The sequence below is a fragment of the Ovis aries genome, chromosome 14 (assembly GCF_016772045.2).
Source record: "Ovis aries strain OAR_USU_Benz2616 breed Rambouillet chromosome 14, ARS-UI_Ramb_v3.0, whole genome shotgun sequence".
Lineage (NCBI taxonomy): Eukaryota > Metazoa > Chordata > Mammalia > Artiodactyla > Bovidae > Ovis > Ovis aries.
In genome coordinates, this window is record NC_056067.1 from 46,984,392 (window position 1) to 46,999,698 (window position 15,307).

At 39.8% G+C, this 15,307-nt stretch overlaps 1 protein-coding gene across 1 annotated transcript in view; it reads left to right on the top strand.

Moving 5' to 3' along the window:
- Window positions 1-15,307, top strand: part of LOC132657753 (zinc finger protein 14 homolog) — a 51,677-nt gene that overhangs the window by 13,276 nt on the left and 23,094 nt on the right. The gene's annotated exons all lie outside the window — the stretch shown is intronic.

A 15,307-nucleotide genomic window follows, 5' to 3' on the forward strand; every position in this document is an offset into this window, starting at 1 on the left:
TGCTTTATTCTGAAAACAGCCCTTTATCTAAACTCGTGTGTGCATACTCAGTGGCATCCGACTCTTTGCAACTCCATGAACTGTAGCCTGCCAGGCTCCTCTGTTCATGGAATTTTTCAGGCAAGAATACTAGAGTGGGTTGCCATTTCCTACTCCAGGGGATCTTCCGGACCCAGGGATCAAACCTGCATCTTCTGCACCTCCTGCAGGGAGATGTAAAAAGAAAAATTTCCTGAGTCTTCTTTTTCTTAAATATAATCAATCTAAATTAACCCTCATGCCAAAGAGACATATTTGGGGTGGCAAAATTTGCTCCCGTACAGCTACTTCCTTGTGAAGTGCCTGAGATTATGTGTATCTGTGAAGACAGTGCCTTGAAGGTAAACCATAGTATGTCACTCCAACGTATGCCTTTTTGACAAAAAACAGTTTTGAGTTGAGGGCAATTTAGAACCATCAAATGCAGGAAAAACTCTCTCCACCCTCACCCATTTCTGCCTAAAGGCAGGATATAAATTCTCCTTTACAGGACACAACTCTAAACTCTTAGCCCATAGACAACACCAGAGGAATGTGCAAATAAATTTTACTCCATTAGTTTCCTCCCACAGTTTGCCACCCTTGGAAGTTCAAGACTGCTTTTCTTTATCCTGTCATTTCTCAATAAATTTATGTTCTTTGTTGAAGATACCACATAATATGGAGTTGTAAGCCACACTTTGAATTGCTCTTGTTAAGGTTTTCCCATATGACAGGTACACACAAGTTAATAAATTGTTTTTGTCCTGTTAATCTTTTTCGTGAAAGAGACCTGGGTGGAAACCTAAGATGGCTAGAGGTAAGATTTTTCTTTTATTGTAGCCCTATTATATTTTGGGGATGGTTTTGATAAGCCCACACTTCTGGCTCTTGCTTTCTATGAGCAGTGTGTTGTGGGTCTTTGTGTTACTAGATGTTAGGTTTTTGATGATCAGTGTCTGAAGTGTGTGCCTTCAGGAATGTGGAGCTATTCTAGTTGGATGAATAATTATAGGCACAAGCAACACTGGAAAGGGAGAGGCAAGGTTATCGTTATTTCTGAGACAGAATTGTAGGAGTATACTGAAAGAGATTTTCATATATTGAGGTATGGGGAAGTCATTCTGGCTTGTACATTATTTAACTCAAATTCTATGCTAACTAAAACAGGCTGTCTGTGGCCTATCAAATGTACACTGCACATCTGCTTCAGTTATTAAGGGAAAAGGTTCAAAGACCAGAAGTAAAGAATGTCCATTTTAAAGATAAAGATTAAATGCCTCTCTTCCTGAGATGCCAATGTACCAGCTCCTCCGATAAGACTCCCTTCCTTGGTGCCAAGGCCTTACTCACGCGCTGTGAACATGCTCATCTGTTTTGTTTTGTTGAACCTTGAAGGAATGTATCCCTGACTTGTTTGGTGTTCTTTGTGCTGACAAGATACGACTGTGCTGAAAACCATGCTTCTCTAGAGCAGTTCCTCCAAGTTATCTGTGAAGCTGTCTTCCAAGATATTGTTTTCAGTGTGGCTCACACAAAATTCTTTTTGATTTCTATTATAGATTGTTTATTCATTATTTTTGTGGCAGTGTAATCACAAAGTTGAAATTAATAGGACTTTGTAAAACAAAAGAGAGAGGAACTTTATTTTCTCCCATAATTGCACTTAGAGTATTCCTCTGTGGATGAGGGTCTTTTCCCCTGCTCCTAGATGAAATCTTGGATAAACTCAATGTCTTCATTGGGTAATAAAAGTTTCTTTGAACACTTTTAAAAGATCAGTCTCATTTTAGTAGTTAAAAATATCTTTTAGTTTCAACTAAAAAAAATAAAGTGAAGTGAACTGAAAGTTGCTCAGTCGTATGTTCCTCTTTGCAACTCCACGGAATTCTCCTGGCCAGAATACTGGAGTGGGTAGCCTTTCGCTTCTCCTGGGGATCTTCCTAACCCAAGGATTGAACCCAGTTCTCCTGCATTGCGGGCAGATTCTCTACCAGCTGAGCCACAAGGGAAGCCCAAGAATACTGGAGTGGGTACCCTATCCCTTCTCCAGTGATCTTCCTGACCCAGGAATTGAACCAGGGTCTCCTGCATTGCAAGCGGATTCTTTATCAACAGAGCTATCAGGGAAGCCCCTCCCCCCAAAAAAATGTACAACCAAAATGTTGAGAATTTTATTATTGAGGAATATAGCCTAAGATGGGGCTTCTCTGGTGGCTCAGTGGTAAAGAATCCACCTGTCAATACAGAACACACTACAGACTCAAGTTCAATCCCTGGGTCAGGAAGATCCCCTAGAGAAGGAAATGGCAACCCACTCCAGTATTCTTATGTGGGAAATGCCATGGAGAGAGGAGCCTAGCGGGCTATAGTCCATGGGGTGACAAAGAGTCAGACATGACTGAACGATTAAACAACAGTGATAGCCTAGGATACAGCCTCTCAGATATCTCTGAGGAATTGTCCCAAAGAGGTAAGGGAGGAGCCAGGATGTATAAGATTTTTTGCTGGTGGGGGTGGGGGGGGTGGGGGTGGGGTGGAACATATAGTCAAACATCAAATATTTCTGCAAATCACAAAAACCAGACATCTCAAGTTAATGATTTTAGTGCTTTTCTATGTATAGAAAGATGCAAGAGTCTGAGTGCATTGAAATTATACCCTTGATATGCATTTTAACTGCTAGGACCGGTATTCTATTTTTCTCCATCCTGAATTCTCCTAAGGGCTCACTTTCAGGGGTGACTGCAATGGCAGATGGTTTGATGATGGATTTTTTGTTTACTGAAATGGCAAGCAATATTTCTTGTCCACATTAGCAATAAAAATGTGCAGTGTAATAATACTTCATTTAAAGAAAAAAAAACTTCTTGTTTCTTTTTGACCATCTTCAAATATGGTTAAATCTCAGTTATTGGTTATATCAATATAATTATGTAAATTTTTTAAAATTCAAAACCAAATGTTGTTTTAGATACATTTTTGTCTATTAAGGACTTAATTAGGGACTTCCCTGGTGGCCCAGTGGCTAAAGACTCCATGCTTCCAATGCAGGGGGCCTGGGTTTGATCCCTGCTCAAGGAACTACTTCCCACATGTTGAAACTAAGACCCAGTGTGGCCAAATAAATATTTTTTCTTTTTAAAAGGACTTAATTAGCTTTCTATGTATCTGTTGCTAGTTTTTAGAGATGTTCCAAAGCATGCATTTTACGTTGTTCAAATATCCAGTTGGTATCTCTCAGGTTTCCATTCTGTGGCTCTAAGCAGACTGTACACTTACTGTGAAACTTACTTTCATTGTCTTCCTGAATTGGATTCCTGTTTCCTAGAATTAAATTGATTTTTGCTAACTTTTCATTTTTGCTCAAGTTCCTTTTCCAATGGCTTCCTTAAGATACGTGTTAGAAAGTGAAAGTGAAGTCGATCAGTCGTGTCCTACTCGTAGCAACCCTGTGGACTGCAGCCTACCAGGCTCCTCCATCCATGGGATTCTCCAGGCAAGGATACTGGAGTGGGTTGCCATTTCCTTTTCCTGGGGATCTTCCCCACCCAGGGATCGAACCCAGATCTCCCACATTGCAGGCAGATGCTTTAACCTCTGAGCCACCAGGGAAGAAGAAATTACCTCCTGCTGCAGTGGTTAAGACTGTGCTTCTGAGGGCTCAGGTTTCAATCCCTGGTTGCCATGTGGCCAAAAGGAGAAAAAAAGAAAAAATATGCATGTTTTAGAGATGAATATTTGAGTCTTTCATGTTTGAAAATGGCTTTATTCTACACACTTTGCCAGTATTCAGAATCTGGAAACATCACCTCAAAGTTTCCTGGTCGCTCCTGTTGTCAAGTCTAATGCCAATTATTTTCTGTTCCTTTGTATATTATCTTATGCCTCCTTCCTGCTCATCTGCTAATACTTACTGCTTTTTATATTTCCAATGTATTAACTTTCAGTTTGTAGGATTTAGTTCTGCAGATGTTTCTTATATGTTTGTTATTTGATAGTCTTCTCTAGGCTTTTCTGTTCTCTTCCTAGAATTTGTATTTGTATTTGAAATCTTTTTCATGAGTTGTATCTAACTTCTCCTTCACTGCTTTCTATTCTTATAGATACAACATAATCTCTGATCTCTCAGAGATTAGATTTGTTTGAAGTTTTCTTGTCCATTTTTCTCTATGTCCAAATCACACTTAAAATTTTTTTTATTCTCTCCCTTTTGTATGGAATACTTTCCTGAAATGTGTAACGATTCTGGCCTCCAGTTGTGAGGTAAAACTTCTCAACTGGTAGACTTTAGAGCCAACCTTTTCCCCAGGAGACTGCCAGAGCTCTGTTCTCTGCTTTTTAGTTTAGAGCAGAGGACAGCTCCAGTCTCTTGCGTTACTGGTGTCTGGAGCCAGGATGGGGAAGATCCTGAGAGGCCCAAAGTCCTGGGTATGGTTTTTCACTCCATCTGTCTGTGCCTCAGGCTTATCTTTCTTTGTGCAGGTATACATCCTCTCCAGGTCAATTTATCCAGAGATCAAACCTCCCATTAGTGTATTATATTTGGTTAGAGAAAAAAGTAAAGGGAGAGAGAAATTAATTGTGCACAAATTTTAAACCAGTTTCCTGTTTTCAGTTCTGTATCTCTCCAGTGTCATCAAATTTCATACCTGAATGTCCAGAGGTCTTATATAGTTAATTGTCTCACTCTGTAGGCCCTTGGAAACCAGAGCTCTCCAACAGTTCTCATCTGTTGTCATTTTCATTTTCTTTCATTCTCACATGTTAATATTTTTTGTCTTTCTCAACTAAATATGCTCACTTTAATCTCTCTTTTTTTTTTTTTTGTAGAGGAAAAATGGAAAATAAATGCATCCACTGGCTCTGTTTATGGGAAAGCCTCTCTTACTCTTTCTAAATCATAAGATTTTGCTTTTGTACTGGAAGTTTTTCTCTTATGTCCATTTTTCTCTTTTCGCTACCAATTTTCTTATTTCATTAATTTCCACTTTTTTCTCTATTGATTTCTTCTGACCACTTTCAGTACTTTTTGTCAATGAAAACTTAATTAAAAGTCTAAGAAACAAATAGAGAATTGTACTTGAGCCAACCTGAGGATTATAACCCAAGAGACAATCTTTCAGAAAACTCTGAGGATTATTTTCCCCGTTAGAGATTAAAGCGGATTTATATGTGTTTTCAATGCAAAGGATTAACAGGATCATTGCATGGAGCTGGGACTCAGGGATCTTTCATCGCGACCTGCCTTACCACGTTTCCACTCTGTCCCTCTCTCCCATTAGATGTAATTTCCACATAACCCGAACCAGGAACCAGGTTTGGTGGCACAGATACAGTATAATTGATGTAAAATGTTATACATTACAGGTGTACAATACAGTGATTCATGAATTTTAAAGGTTATAATTCACTTATTATAAAATATTGGCTATATTCCCTGTGCTGTATTAATACAATATAGCTTTCAAGCTTTTTTTTTTTAAGTTTTTTTTTGTTAATGTGGACTGGTTTTTTTTTAAGCTCACTGTGTTGGGTCTTAGTTTCGTCATGCAGGAGCTTGTGGTGTGCAGGCTCAACAGCTGCAGCGTGCAGGCTTCTCCTCTAGGGGCTCACAAGGCAGGAATTTTAAAGACAGGAATCATGAGGGAGAAAGAGTATCTATCTGCATCTTGCCACCAGGGCCCACCCCACTGCAAACAAGCAGCAGAGATCTAGAAATCCGGGCTGTCAGAAACCAAAGGAAAGAAAGGCTGGTTCACCCTCCCTGCTGTTCTCCAGGTACTTGCCCCAGAACCGTACCCCTGCCCTTCCGCAATGGAAGCCAACTGTGCAGGCTTCAGTGGCAGAACCAAACCTCAAAAGGAGAGAACCAGACAAAAAAATGAATATCAGAGTGGAATGGTTTAAATCATCCTCTTGGCCTCTAGTGAATCCGAGCCTCATTCTGTGCTCATTGGACTCCATTTGCCTAATGGGAAACACCTGACCATATGGAAGGAATTAAAAAAACAAAAACAAAACAAGATGGGACCACAGTTCCAGGAAGAACCCTGCTTTTTCCAAGAAAATCCAAACCTCTTTCTCCCCTCATGATCCCTATTTTTTAAAGTTCCCGCCTTGTGACCCACTAGAGGAGAAGCCTGGGTGCTGCGACTACTGAGCCTGCACATGGAAACTAAGACCCAACACAGTCAACTTAAAAAAAAAAAAAATCTTAAAAGAATAAAACAAGCTACAAGGATACATTGTATTAATACAACATAGGGAATATAGCCAATATTTTATAAGTGGGTTATAACCTTAAAAATTCATGAACCACTGTATTGTACACCTGTAACATATAATATTTTATATCAGTTGTACTGCAATAAATTTTTTAAAAACTGAAGTTTATTCAGTGAAAAACACAAATATACAGTAGAGTATCAACAAGTGTTTTCTTTCCCACTTCTGACACTGGAAGGAAAAAAATGGATACCTTTGGGGATCTGTCAGAGACCTAAGTGCAATCATGAGGTTGTTCAAAGGTATAAACTAATAAAATCTCTTTGCTTTCTTCAATAACTTCAGTTTGTTTAACAGATGGATTTGTTCTTATCTCAGTTCAGTTCAGTTCAGTCGCTCAGTCGTGTCCGACTCTGCAACCCCATGGACTGCAGCATGCCAGGCCTCCCTGTCCATCACCAACTCCCAGAGTCCACCCAAACCCATGTCCATTGAGTCGGTGATGCCATCCAACCACCTCATCCTCTGTCATCCCCTTCTCCTCCTGCCCTCAATCTTGGCCAGCATCAGGGTCTTTTCAAATGAGTCAGCTCTTCGCATCAGGTGGCCAAAGTATTGGAGTTGCAGCTTCAAAATCAGTCCTACCAATGAACACCCAGGACTGATCTCCTTTAAGATGGACTGGTTGGATCTCCTTGCAGTCCAAGGGACTCTCAAGAGTCTTCTCCAACACCACAGTTCAAAAGCCCATTTCTTCCATGCTCAGCTTTCTTCATAGTCCAACTCTCAAATCCATACACGACCACTGGAAAAACCACAACCTTGACTAGATGGACCTTTGTTGACAAAGTAATGTCTCTGCTTTTCAATATGCTATCTAGGTTGGTCATAACTTTCCTTCAAAGGAGTAAGCGTCTTTTAATTTCATGGCTGCAATCACCATCTGCAGTGATTCTAGAGCCCAGAAAAATAGAGTCAGCCACTGTTTCCACTGTTTCTTCATCTATTGCCATGAAGTGATGGGACCAGATGCCATGATCTTCGTTTTCTGAATGTTGAGCTTTAAGCCAACTTTTTCACTCTCCTCTTTCACTTTCATCAAGAGGCTCTTTAGTTCCTCTTCACTTTCTGCCATAATGGTGGTGTCATCTGCATATCTGAGGTGATTGATATTTCTCCCGGCAATCTCGATTCCAGCTTGTGCTCCATCCAGCCCAGCATTTCTCATGATGTACGCTGCATATAAGTTAAACAAGCAGGGTGACAATATACAGCCTTGACGTACTCCTTTTCCTATTTGGAACCAGTCTGTTGTTCCATATCCACTTCTAACTGTTGCTTCCTGACCTGCATATAGGTTTCTCAAGAGGCAGGTCAGGTGGTCTGGAATTCCCATCTCTTTCAGAATTTTCCACAGTTCATTGTGATCCGCACAGTCAAAAGCTTTGGCATAGTCAATAAAGCAGAAATAGATGTTTTTCTGGAACTCTCTTGCTTTGTCGATGATCCAACGGATGTTGGCAATTTGATCTCTGGTTCTTCTACCTTTTCTAAAACCATCTTGAACATCTTGAACCAGCTTGAACAGTTCACGGTTCACGTATTGCTGAAGCCTGGCTTGGAGAATTTTGACCATTACTTTACTAGTGTGTGAGATGAGTGCAATTGTGTGCTAGTTTGAGCATTCTTTGGCATTGCCTTTCTTTGGGATTGAAATGAAAACTGACCTTTTCCAGTCCTGTGGCCACTGCTCAGTTTTCCAAATTCGCTGGCATATTGAGAGCAGCACTTTCACAGCATCATCTTTTAGGATTTTAAATAGCTTAGCTGGAATTCCATCACCTCCACTAGCTTTGTTTATAGTGATGCTTCCTAAGTCTCACTTGACTTCACATTCCAGGATGTCTGGCTCTAGGTGAGTGTGAGTGATCATACCATGGTGATTACCTGGATTGTGAAGATCTTTTTTCTACAGTTCTTCTGTGTATTTTTGCGACCTCTTCTTAATATCTTCTGCTTCTGTTAGGTCCATACCATTTCTGTCCTTTATTGAGTCCATCTTTGCATTAAATGGTTCCTTGGTATCTCTAATTTTCTCTAAGAGATCTCTAGTCTTTCCCATTCTATTGTTTTCCTCTATTTCTTTGCACTGATCACTGAGGAAGGCTTTCTTATCTCTCCTTGCTGTTCTTTGGAACTGCACTCAAATGGGTATATTGTTCCTTTTCTCCTTTGCTTTTTGTTTCTCTTCTTTTCACAGTTATTTATAAGGCCTCCTCAGACAGCCATTTTGCTTTTTTGCATTTCTTTTCCATGGGGATTGTCTTGATCCCTGTCTCCCGTACAATGTCATGAACCTCCGTCCATAGTTCATCAGGCACTCTGACTATCAGATCTAGTCCCTGAAATCTATTTCTCACTTCCACTGTATAGTCATAAGGGATTTGATTTAGGTCATATTTGAATGGTCTAGTGGTTTTCTCACTTTCTTCAATTTAAGTCTGAATTTGGCAATAAGGAGTTCATGATCTGAGCCACATGGCAAACCACTTCAATATTCTTGCCTTGAGAACCCGATGAACAGTATGAAAAGGCCAAAAGATAGGACAGTGAAAGATGAACTCCCCAGGTTGGTAGGTGCCCAATATGTTACTGGAGATCAGTGGAGAAATAACTCCACAAAGAATGAAGAGATGGAGCCAAAGCAAAAACAACACCCAGTTGTGGATGTGACTGGTGATGGAAACAAGGTCCGATGTTGTAAAGAGCAATATTGCATAGGAATCTGGAATGTCAAGTCCATGAATCAAGGCAAATTGGAAGTGGTCAAACAGCAGATGGCAAGAGTGAAGGTAGACATTTTAGGAATCAGCAAACTAAAATGGACTGGAATGAGTGAATTTAACTCAGATGACAATTATATCTACTACTGTAAGCAAGAGTCCCTTAGAAGAAATGGAGTAGGCATCACAGTCAACAAAAGAGTCTGAAATGCAGTACTTGGATACAATCTCAAAAACAACAGAATGATCTCTGTTCACTTCCAAGGCAAACCATTCATATCACTGTAATCCAAGTCTATGCCCTGACCAGTACTGCAGAAGAAGCTGAAGTTGAACGGTTCTATGTAGACCTACAAGACCTTCTAGAACTAACACCCCAAAAAAGATGTCCTTTTCATTATAGGGGACTGGCATGCAAAAGTAGGAAGTCAAGAAACACCTGGAGTAACAGGCAAATTTGGCCTTGGAGTACAGAATGAAGCAGGGCAAAGGCTAATACAGGTTTGCAAAGAGAATGCACTGGTCATAGCAAACACCCTCTTCCAACAACACAAGAAAAGACTACACATGGACATCACCACATGGTCAACACCAAAATCAGATTAATTATATTCTTTGCAGTCAAAAACAGAGAAGCTGTATACAATCAGCAAAAACAAGACTGGGAGCTCACTGTGGCTCAGATCATGAACTTCTTATTGCCAAATTCAGACTTAAATTGAAGTAGGGAAAACCACTAGACCATTCAATTATGACCTAAATCAAATCCCTTATGATTATACAGTGGAAATGAGAAATAGATTTCAGGGACTAGATCTGATAGACAGAGTGCCTGATGAACTATGGATGCAGGTTCATGACATTGTACAGGAGACAGGGATCTAGACCATCCCTTAGAAAAAGAAATGCAAAAAAGCAAAATGGCTGTCTGAGGAGGCCTTACAAATAGCTGTGAAAAGAAGAGAAGTGAAAAGCAAAGGAGAAAAGGAAAGATGTACCCATTTGAATGCAGTTCCAAAGAACAGCAAGGAGAGATAAGAAAGACTTCCTCAGTGATCAGTGCAAAGAAATAGAGGAAAACAATAGAATGGGAAAGACTAGTGATCTTTAAGAAAATTAGAGATTCCAAGGCGACATTTCATGCAAAGATGGACTCAATAAAGGACAGAAATGGTATGGACCTAACAGAAGCAGATTAAGAAGAGGTGGCAAGAATACACAGAAGAATTATATTTAAAAGATCTTCATGACCCAGATTATCAAAATGGTGTGATCACTCACCTAGAGCCAGACATCCTGGAATGTGAAGTCAAGCGAGGCTTAGGAAGCATCACTATAAACAAAGCTAGTGGAGGTGATGGAATTCCAGCTGAGCTATTTAAAATCCTAAAAGATGATGCTGTGAAAGTGCTGCTCTCAATATGCCAGCAAATTTGGAAAACTCAGCAGTGGTCACAGCACTGGAAAAGGTCAGTTTTCATTCCAATCCCAAAGAAAGGCAATGCCAAAGAATGCTCAAACTAGCACACAATTGCATTCATCTCACACACTAGTAAAGTAATGCTCAAAATTCTCCAAGCCAGGCTTCAACAGTACATGAACTGTGAACTTCCAGATGTTAAGCTGGTTTTAGAAAAGGCAGAGGAACCAGAGTCAAATTGCCAACATCCGTTGGATCATCGACAAAGCAAGAGAGTTCCAGAAAAACATCCATTTCTGCTTTATTGACTATGCCAAGGCCTTTGACTGTGTGGATCACAAGAAACTGTGGAAAATTCTGAAAGAGATGGGAATATCAGACCACCTGACCTGCCTCTTAAGAAATCTGTATGCAGGTCAGGAAGCAACAGTTAGAACTGGACATGGAACAACAGACTGGTTCCAAATAGGAAAAGGAGTACGTCAAGGCTGTATATTGTCACCCTGCTTGTTTAACTTATACGCAGAGTACACCGTGAGAAACGCTGGGCTGGATGAAGCACAAGCTAGAATCAAGATTGCCAGGAGAAATATCAATCACCTCAGATATGCAGATGACACCACCCTTATGGCAAAAAGAGAAGAAAAACTAAAAAGCCTCTTGATGAAAGTGAAAGTGGAGAGTGAAAAAGCTAGCTTAAAGCTCAACATTCAGAAAACGAAGATCATGGCATCTGGTCCCATCACTTCATGGCAAATAGAAGGGGAAACAATAAGAACAGTGACAAACCTTATTTTAGGGGGCTCCAAAATCACTGCAGATGGTGACTGCAGTCATGAAATTAAAAGATACTTACTCCTTGGAAGAAAAGTTATTACCAACCTAGACAGCGTATTAAAAAGCAGAGACATCACTTTGCCAACAATTTCCGTCTAGTCAAGGCTATGGTTTTTCCAGTAGTCACGTATGGATGTGACAATTGGACTATAAAGAAAGCTGAGTGTGGAAAAATGGATGCTTTTTAACTTGGAGAAGACTCTTGAGAGTCCCTTGGACTGTGAGGAGATCCAATCAGTCCATCCTAAAGGAAATTAGTCCTGAATATTCATTGGAAGGAGTGATGCTGAAGCTGAAACTCCAATACTTTGGCCACCTGATGCAAAGAACTGACCTTGGAAAAGACCCTGATCCTGGGAAAGATTGAAGGTGGGAGGAGAATGGGACGACAGAGGATGAGATGGTTGGATGGCATCACCGACTGAATGGACATAGTTTGGGTAAACTCTGGGAGTTGCTGATGGACAGGGAGGCCTGGCGTGCTGCATTCCATGGGGTCGCAAAGAGTTGGACATGACTGAATAACTGAACTGAACTGAAACAAAAGCAAGAACATTAATCCCTGGGAGACGACAGGATCAGAATTCAGACTCGCTACAACATATATAAAATGTCCAGGTATCAACAACAAAAAAATGAGAACTACAAAGAAATGGAAAATGTGACTCATAAATAGGAAAAAAGTTAATAGAAACCATCTCTGAGGGGGCAAAGATGATGGACTCAGCAGAAAAAAGACTTAAAATCAGCTATTATAAATATGCTCAATGATCTAAATGGAACAATAATTAAAGAACTAAAAGAAATGATGACAGTCATCAAATAAAGAATGTCAATACAGAGATAAAAATTATTTTTTAAAAAGAACTTAATAGAATTTCTAGCTTGGAAGAGTTTAATATCTGAAATGAAAAGTTCCCAAGAGAAGCTCAAGAACAGACTCAGCTGGCAGAATGATGAATCTGTGAACCTGATGATAGACCACTGGAGATTATCTGTCTGAAAAAAAGAAACATTAAAAAAAAAAAAAAACAATGTCAGAAACTTGGACAATAATCAAGCATATCAAGAATACACAGTACCCAAAGTCTAACAGCTACTTTGAAGGAGAGCGGAGAAAGGCGCAGAAAAATTATTTGAACAAAAAATGGCCCAATGTTTCCTGAATATGATAGGGAAAAAATCTACAAATCAAAGGTGCTCAACAAACTCCAAGCAAGATAAACAAAAATTAATTAACATTTAAACTCACACAATCAAGCTACTGAAAGCCAAAGACAAGTAGGAAATCTTGAAAGAAGAACAGTTCATTATGTACAAGGGAACCACAATTGGATTAACAGCTGATTTCCCTTCAGAACAATGGAGGACAGATTGCAGTTGGATGACTTTGAAAATGTGTTGTTTTTTTCTCTTAACTGACTCAAAAAATAATTTCACAAGACAACTATAAAACTGTACTGTTGAACTTACAGAAAGATGTGATGTATATGATAATTGCACAACAGGAAGGCATGGAGCTATATTACACAGTTTCTATATTTTGGATGTAAATTGATATTAATCTAAATAATTCTACATTAAGGTGAATACTGTCTTCTCTAGAGCAACCACTGAGAAAATAATTCAACATATTAAGAAATCTATAAAACTAAAATGTTACACTAGAAAAAATATTAAAAAGCTGTAAAGAAGACACAAAAAGACACAAGAAACAAATGGGTAATGTAAATTCAACAATATAAAAATTTGCCTTAATTTGAAATGTATTAAAAACTGATCAAAAGCAGAGACTGTCATTCTCTAAATTAAACAATATTCAGGTGTATGCTATTTACAAGAGACACACTTTAGATTTAGGTAGATGGGTGGTTTGAAGTAAAATGACAGGGAAGCATACCATGCAAATAATAGCATGATAGCTAGAGTTTCCAACCATGTCAGGCAGAATAGTCTGTGATACAAAACAAAAAAAGTCACAAGAGACAAAAGGGAACATTTTACAATGATGAAAGTGTTAAATATATAAATATATAACAATTGTAAACATTGACAATGAGCAACAAAATAAATGAAGACTAGTAGAATTGAAAGAAGTAGACAGAAACAGCTGGATTCTTCAATTTGCCATTATCCCCTGGTGCAGGAAATGGCAAACTGAGTCCAATCAGGAGGGAGACACCACACAACAACTTGATCAGGAAATGTTTAAGTAAGTATTAACAATTACAGGGGATTATAATAGTGAGCAGGTAAGTAAAGCAAACTTTAGCAGATATTTAAGAGCATTAAATCTCACAAACCGAGAGTTGAGATTGAGAACCCAAGGAAGATCCACCTTCTACAACAGAGACCCAGATGTTGTTGGAGAGGACATGGCCACTAGCTCACTGAAAAGACATTGCTACTATGCCAGGCTGATGAAACTTACTGGAAATCTGCCCTCTGGGATGCTTGGGAAAGCTATTGTCTCACCAGAGATATTAACTACAAAACTGCTCCAGGAAAGCTACTAGGGCAATCGGCTGTTACTGGCTGCTGCTAGAGCCAGGCACTGGAGAAGCTGTGAATGATTCAGGAGCTGAGGTACTCTGCCACAAAAGTATGTGAGGATGGGCATAACATTTAGAGGGCAAAGATGTATCTTCATAGAATAGTCTGACTACAATTGAATTTATAGCTAACAGCAATAAAATTTTAAGTGTCACACATCACTGTCAATAATGGAGCTAATAGGGACTTTCCTGGTGGTTCAGTAGTTAAGGCTCCACTTCCAACATGGGGGTGAGGGTTTGATCCCTGGTCAGGGAACTAAGATCCTATATGCTGATCTGACCTAAGTGACATGCATAGACTATATACGTACCTTTCAAGCCTCTTTCTTTCTCTGAGTCTCTTATGTGGACTATTTATTTTGGAACAATGCTAGATACAATATGAAGGATACACAAACAGCAGAGAGGTTAATGTGGAGAAAATGAACATACCAGTATCAACTTATTAAGCATATAAAGAGGACCATCCAGCTCCAGTTGAGACTTGAGAAAACTGCAACCTCATGGGAATTGCCCAGAATCACCCAGCCACCTATTCCCAAGGGCTTCCCAGGTGGCTCAGTAGTGAAGAATCTGCCTGCCAATGCCAGAGATACAGGAGACATGGGTTTGCTCCCTGGGTCGGAAAGATCCCCTGGTGTAGGAAATGGCAAACTACACCAGTATTCTTGCCTGGAAAAATCTCATAGACAGAGGAGCCTGACCGGATACAGGCTGGCAGTCACAAAGAATTGGACACTACTGGTGACTGAGCACACGCCCATGCATGCACACCTATTTCCAAAATTCTGACCTTTAAAAATGACAAAAGATAGTAAATGTTAGTGGTGTTGCTCAGGAGTAGATATTAAAGAAGGTTGTTTGTTAAATTAAAATATCCAGCAAGTCTCATGGTGTGAATGTTGCAGGCACAGACAAATAAGAATCCTCATCTTTTGTGTATTTGCCCATATTTTAAATAGTCTGATTCTCGATTACAATACATAAGTTTATCTCCAATAGTGTCCAACAGTTTCAGGCTAAACTGTTGTTACTACAAGGGTGAATGCTGGTTTCCCTGGTTTCAGGCACAGAATACCTTGACTTAGATCAGGTAGAGAAAGGCTTCTACTCTGCTAGGCAGGATTATGCCCACTCTCAGCAGGAAGTAACCGAACTAACAAGCTACCACCAAGCAGAATTATTCAGGAAAGATCAAAAGGAGAGAGGAACCGCCAGTCCATATGTGCTACCAACCTTTCAGAATCCTTCTGGCTGGAATCCATTTGGCTGAGCAATGCCTGTGCCATTAGGAAAGACCTAGTCAGAATGACTAGCCAGAGACAACCCGGAAACTAACCACATTACCATAAAACCCAAGACAGTGAGCTAGCTACATGGCAGAGCAGTCCTCTTGGATTCTCTTACTCTCCACCTCATTGGAAGGATTGATGCTGAAGCTGAAGCTCCAATACTTTGGCTACCTG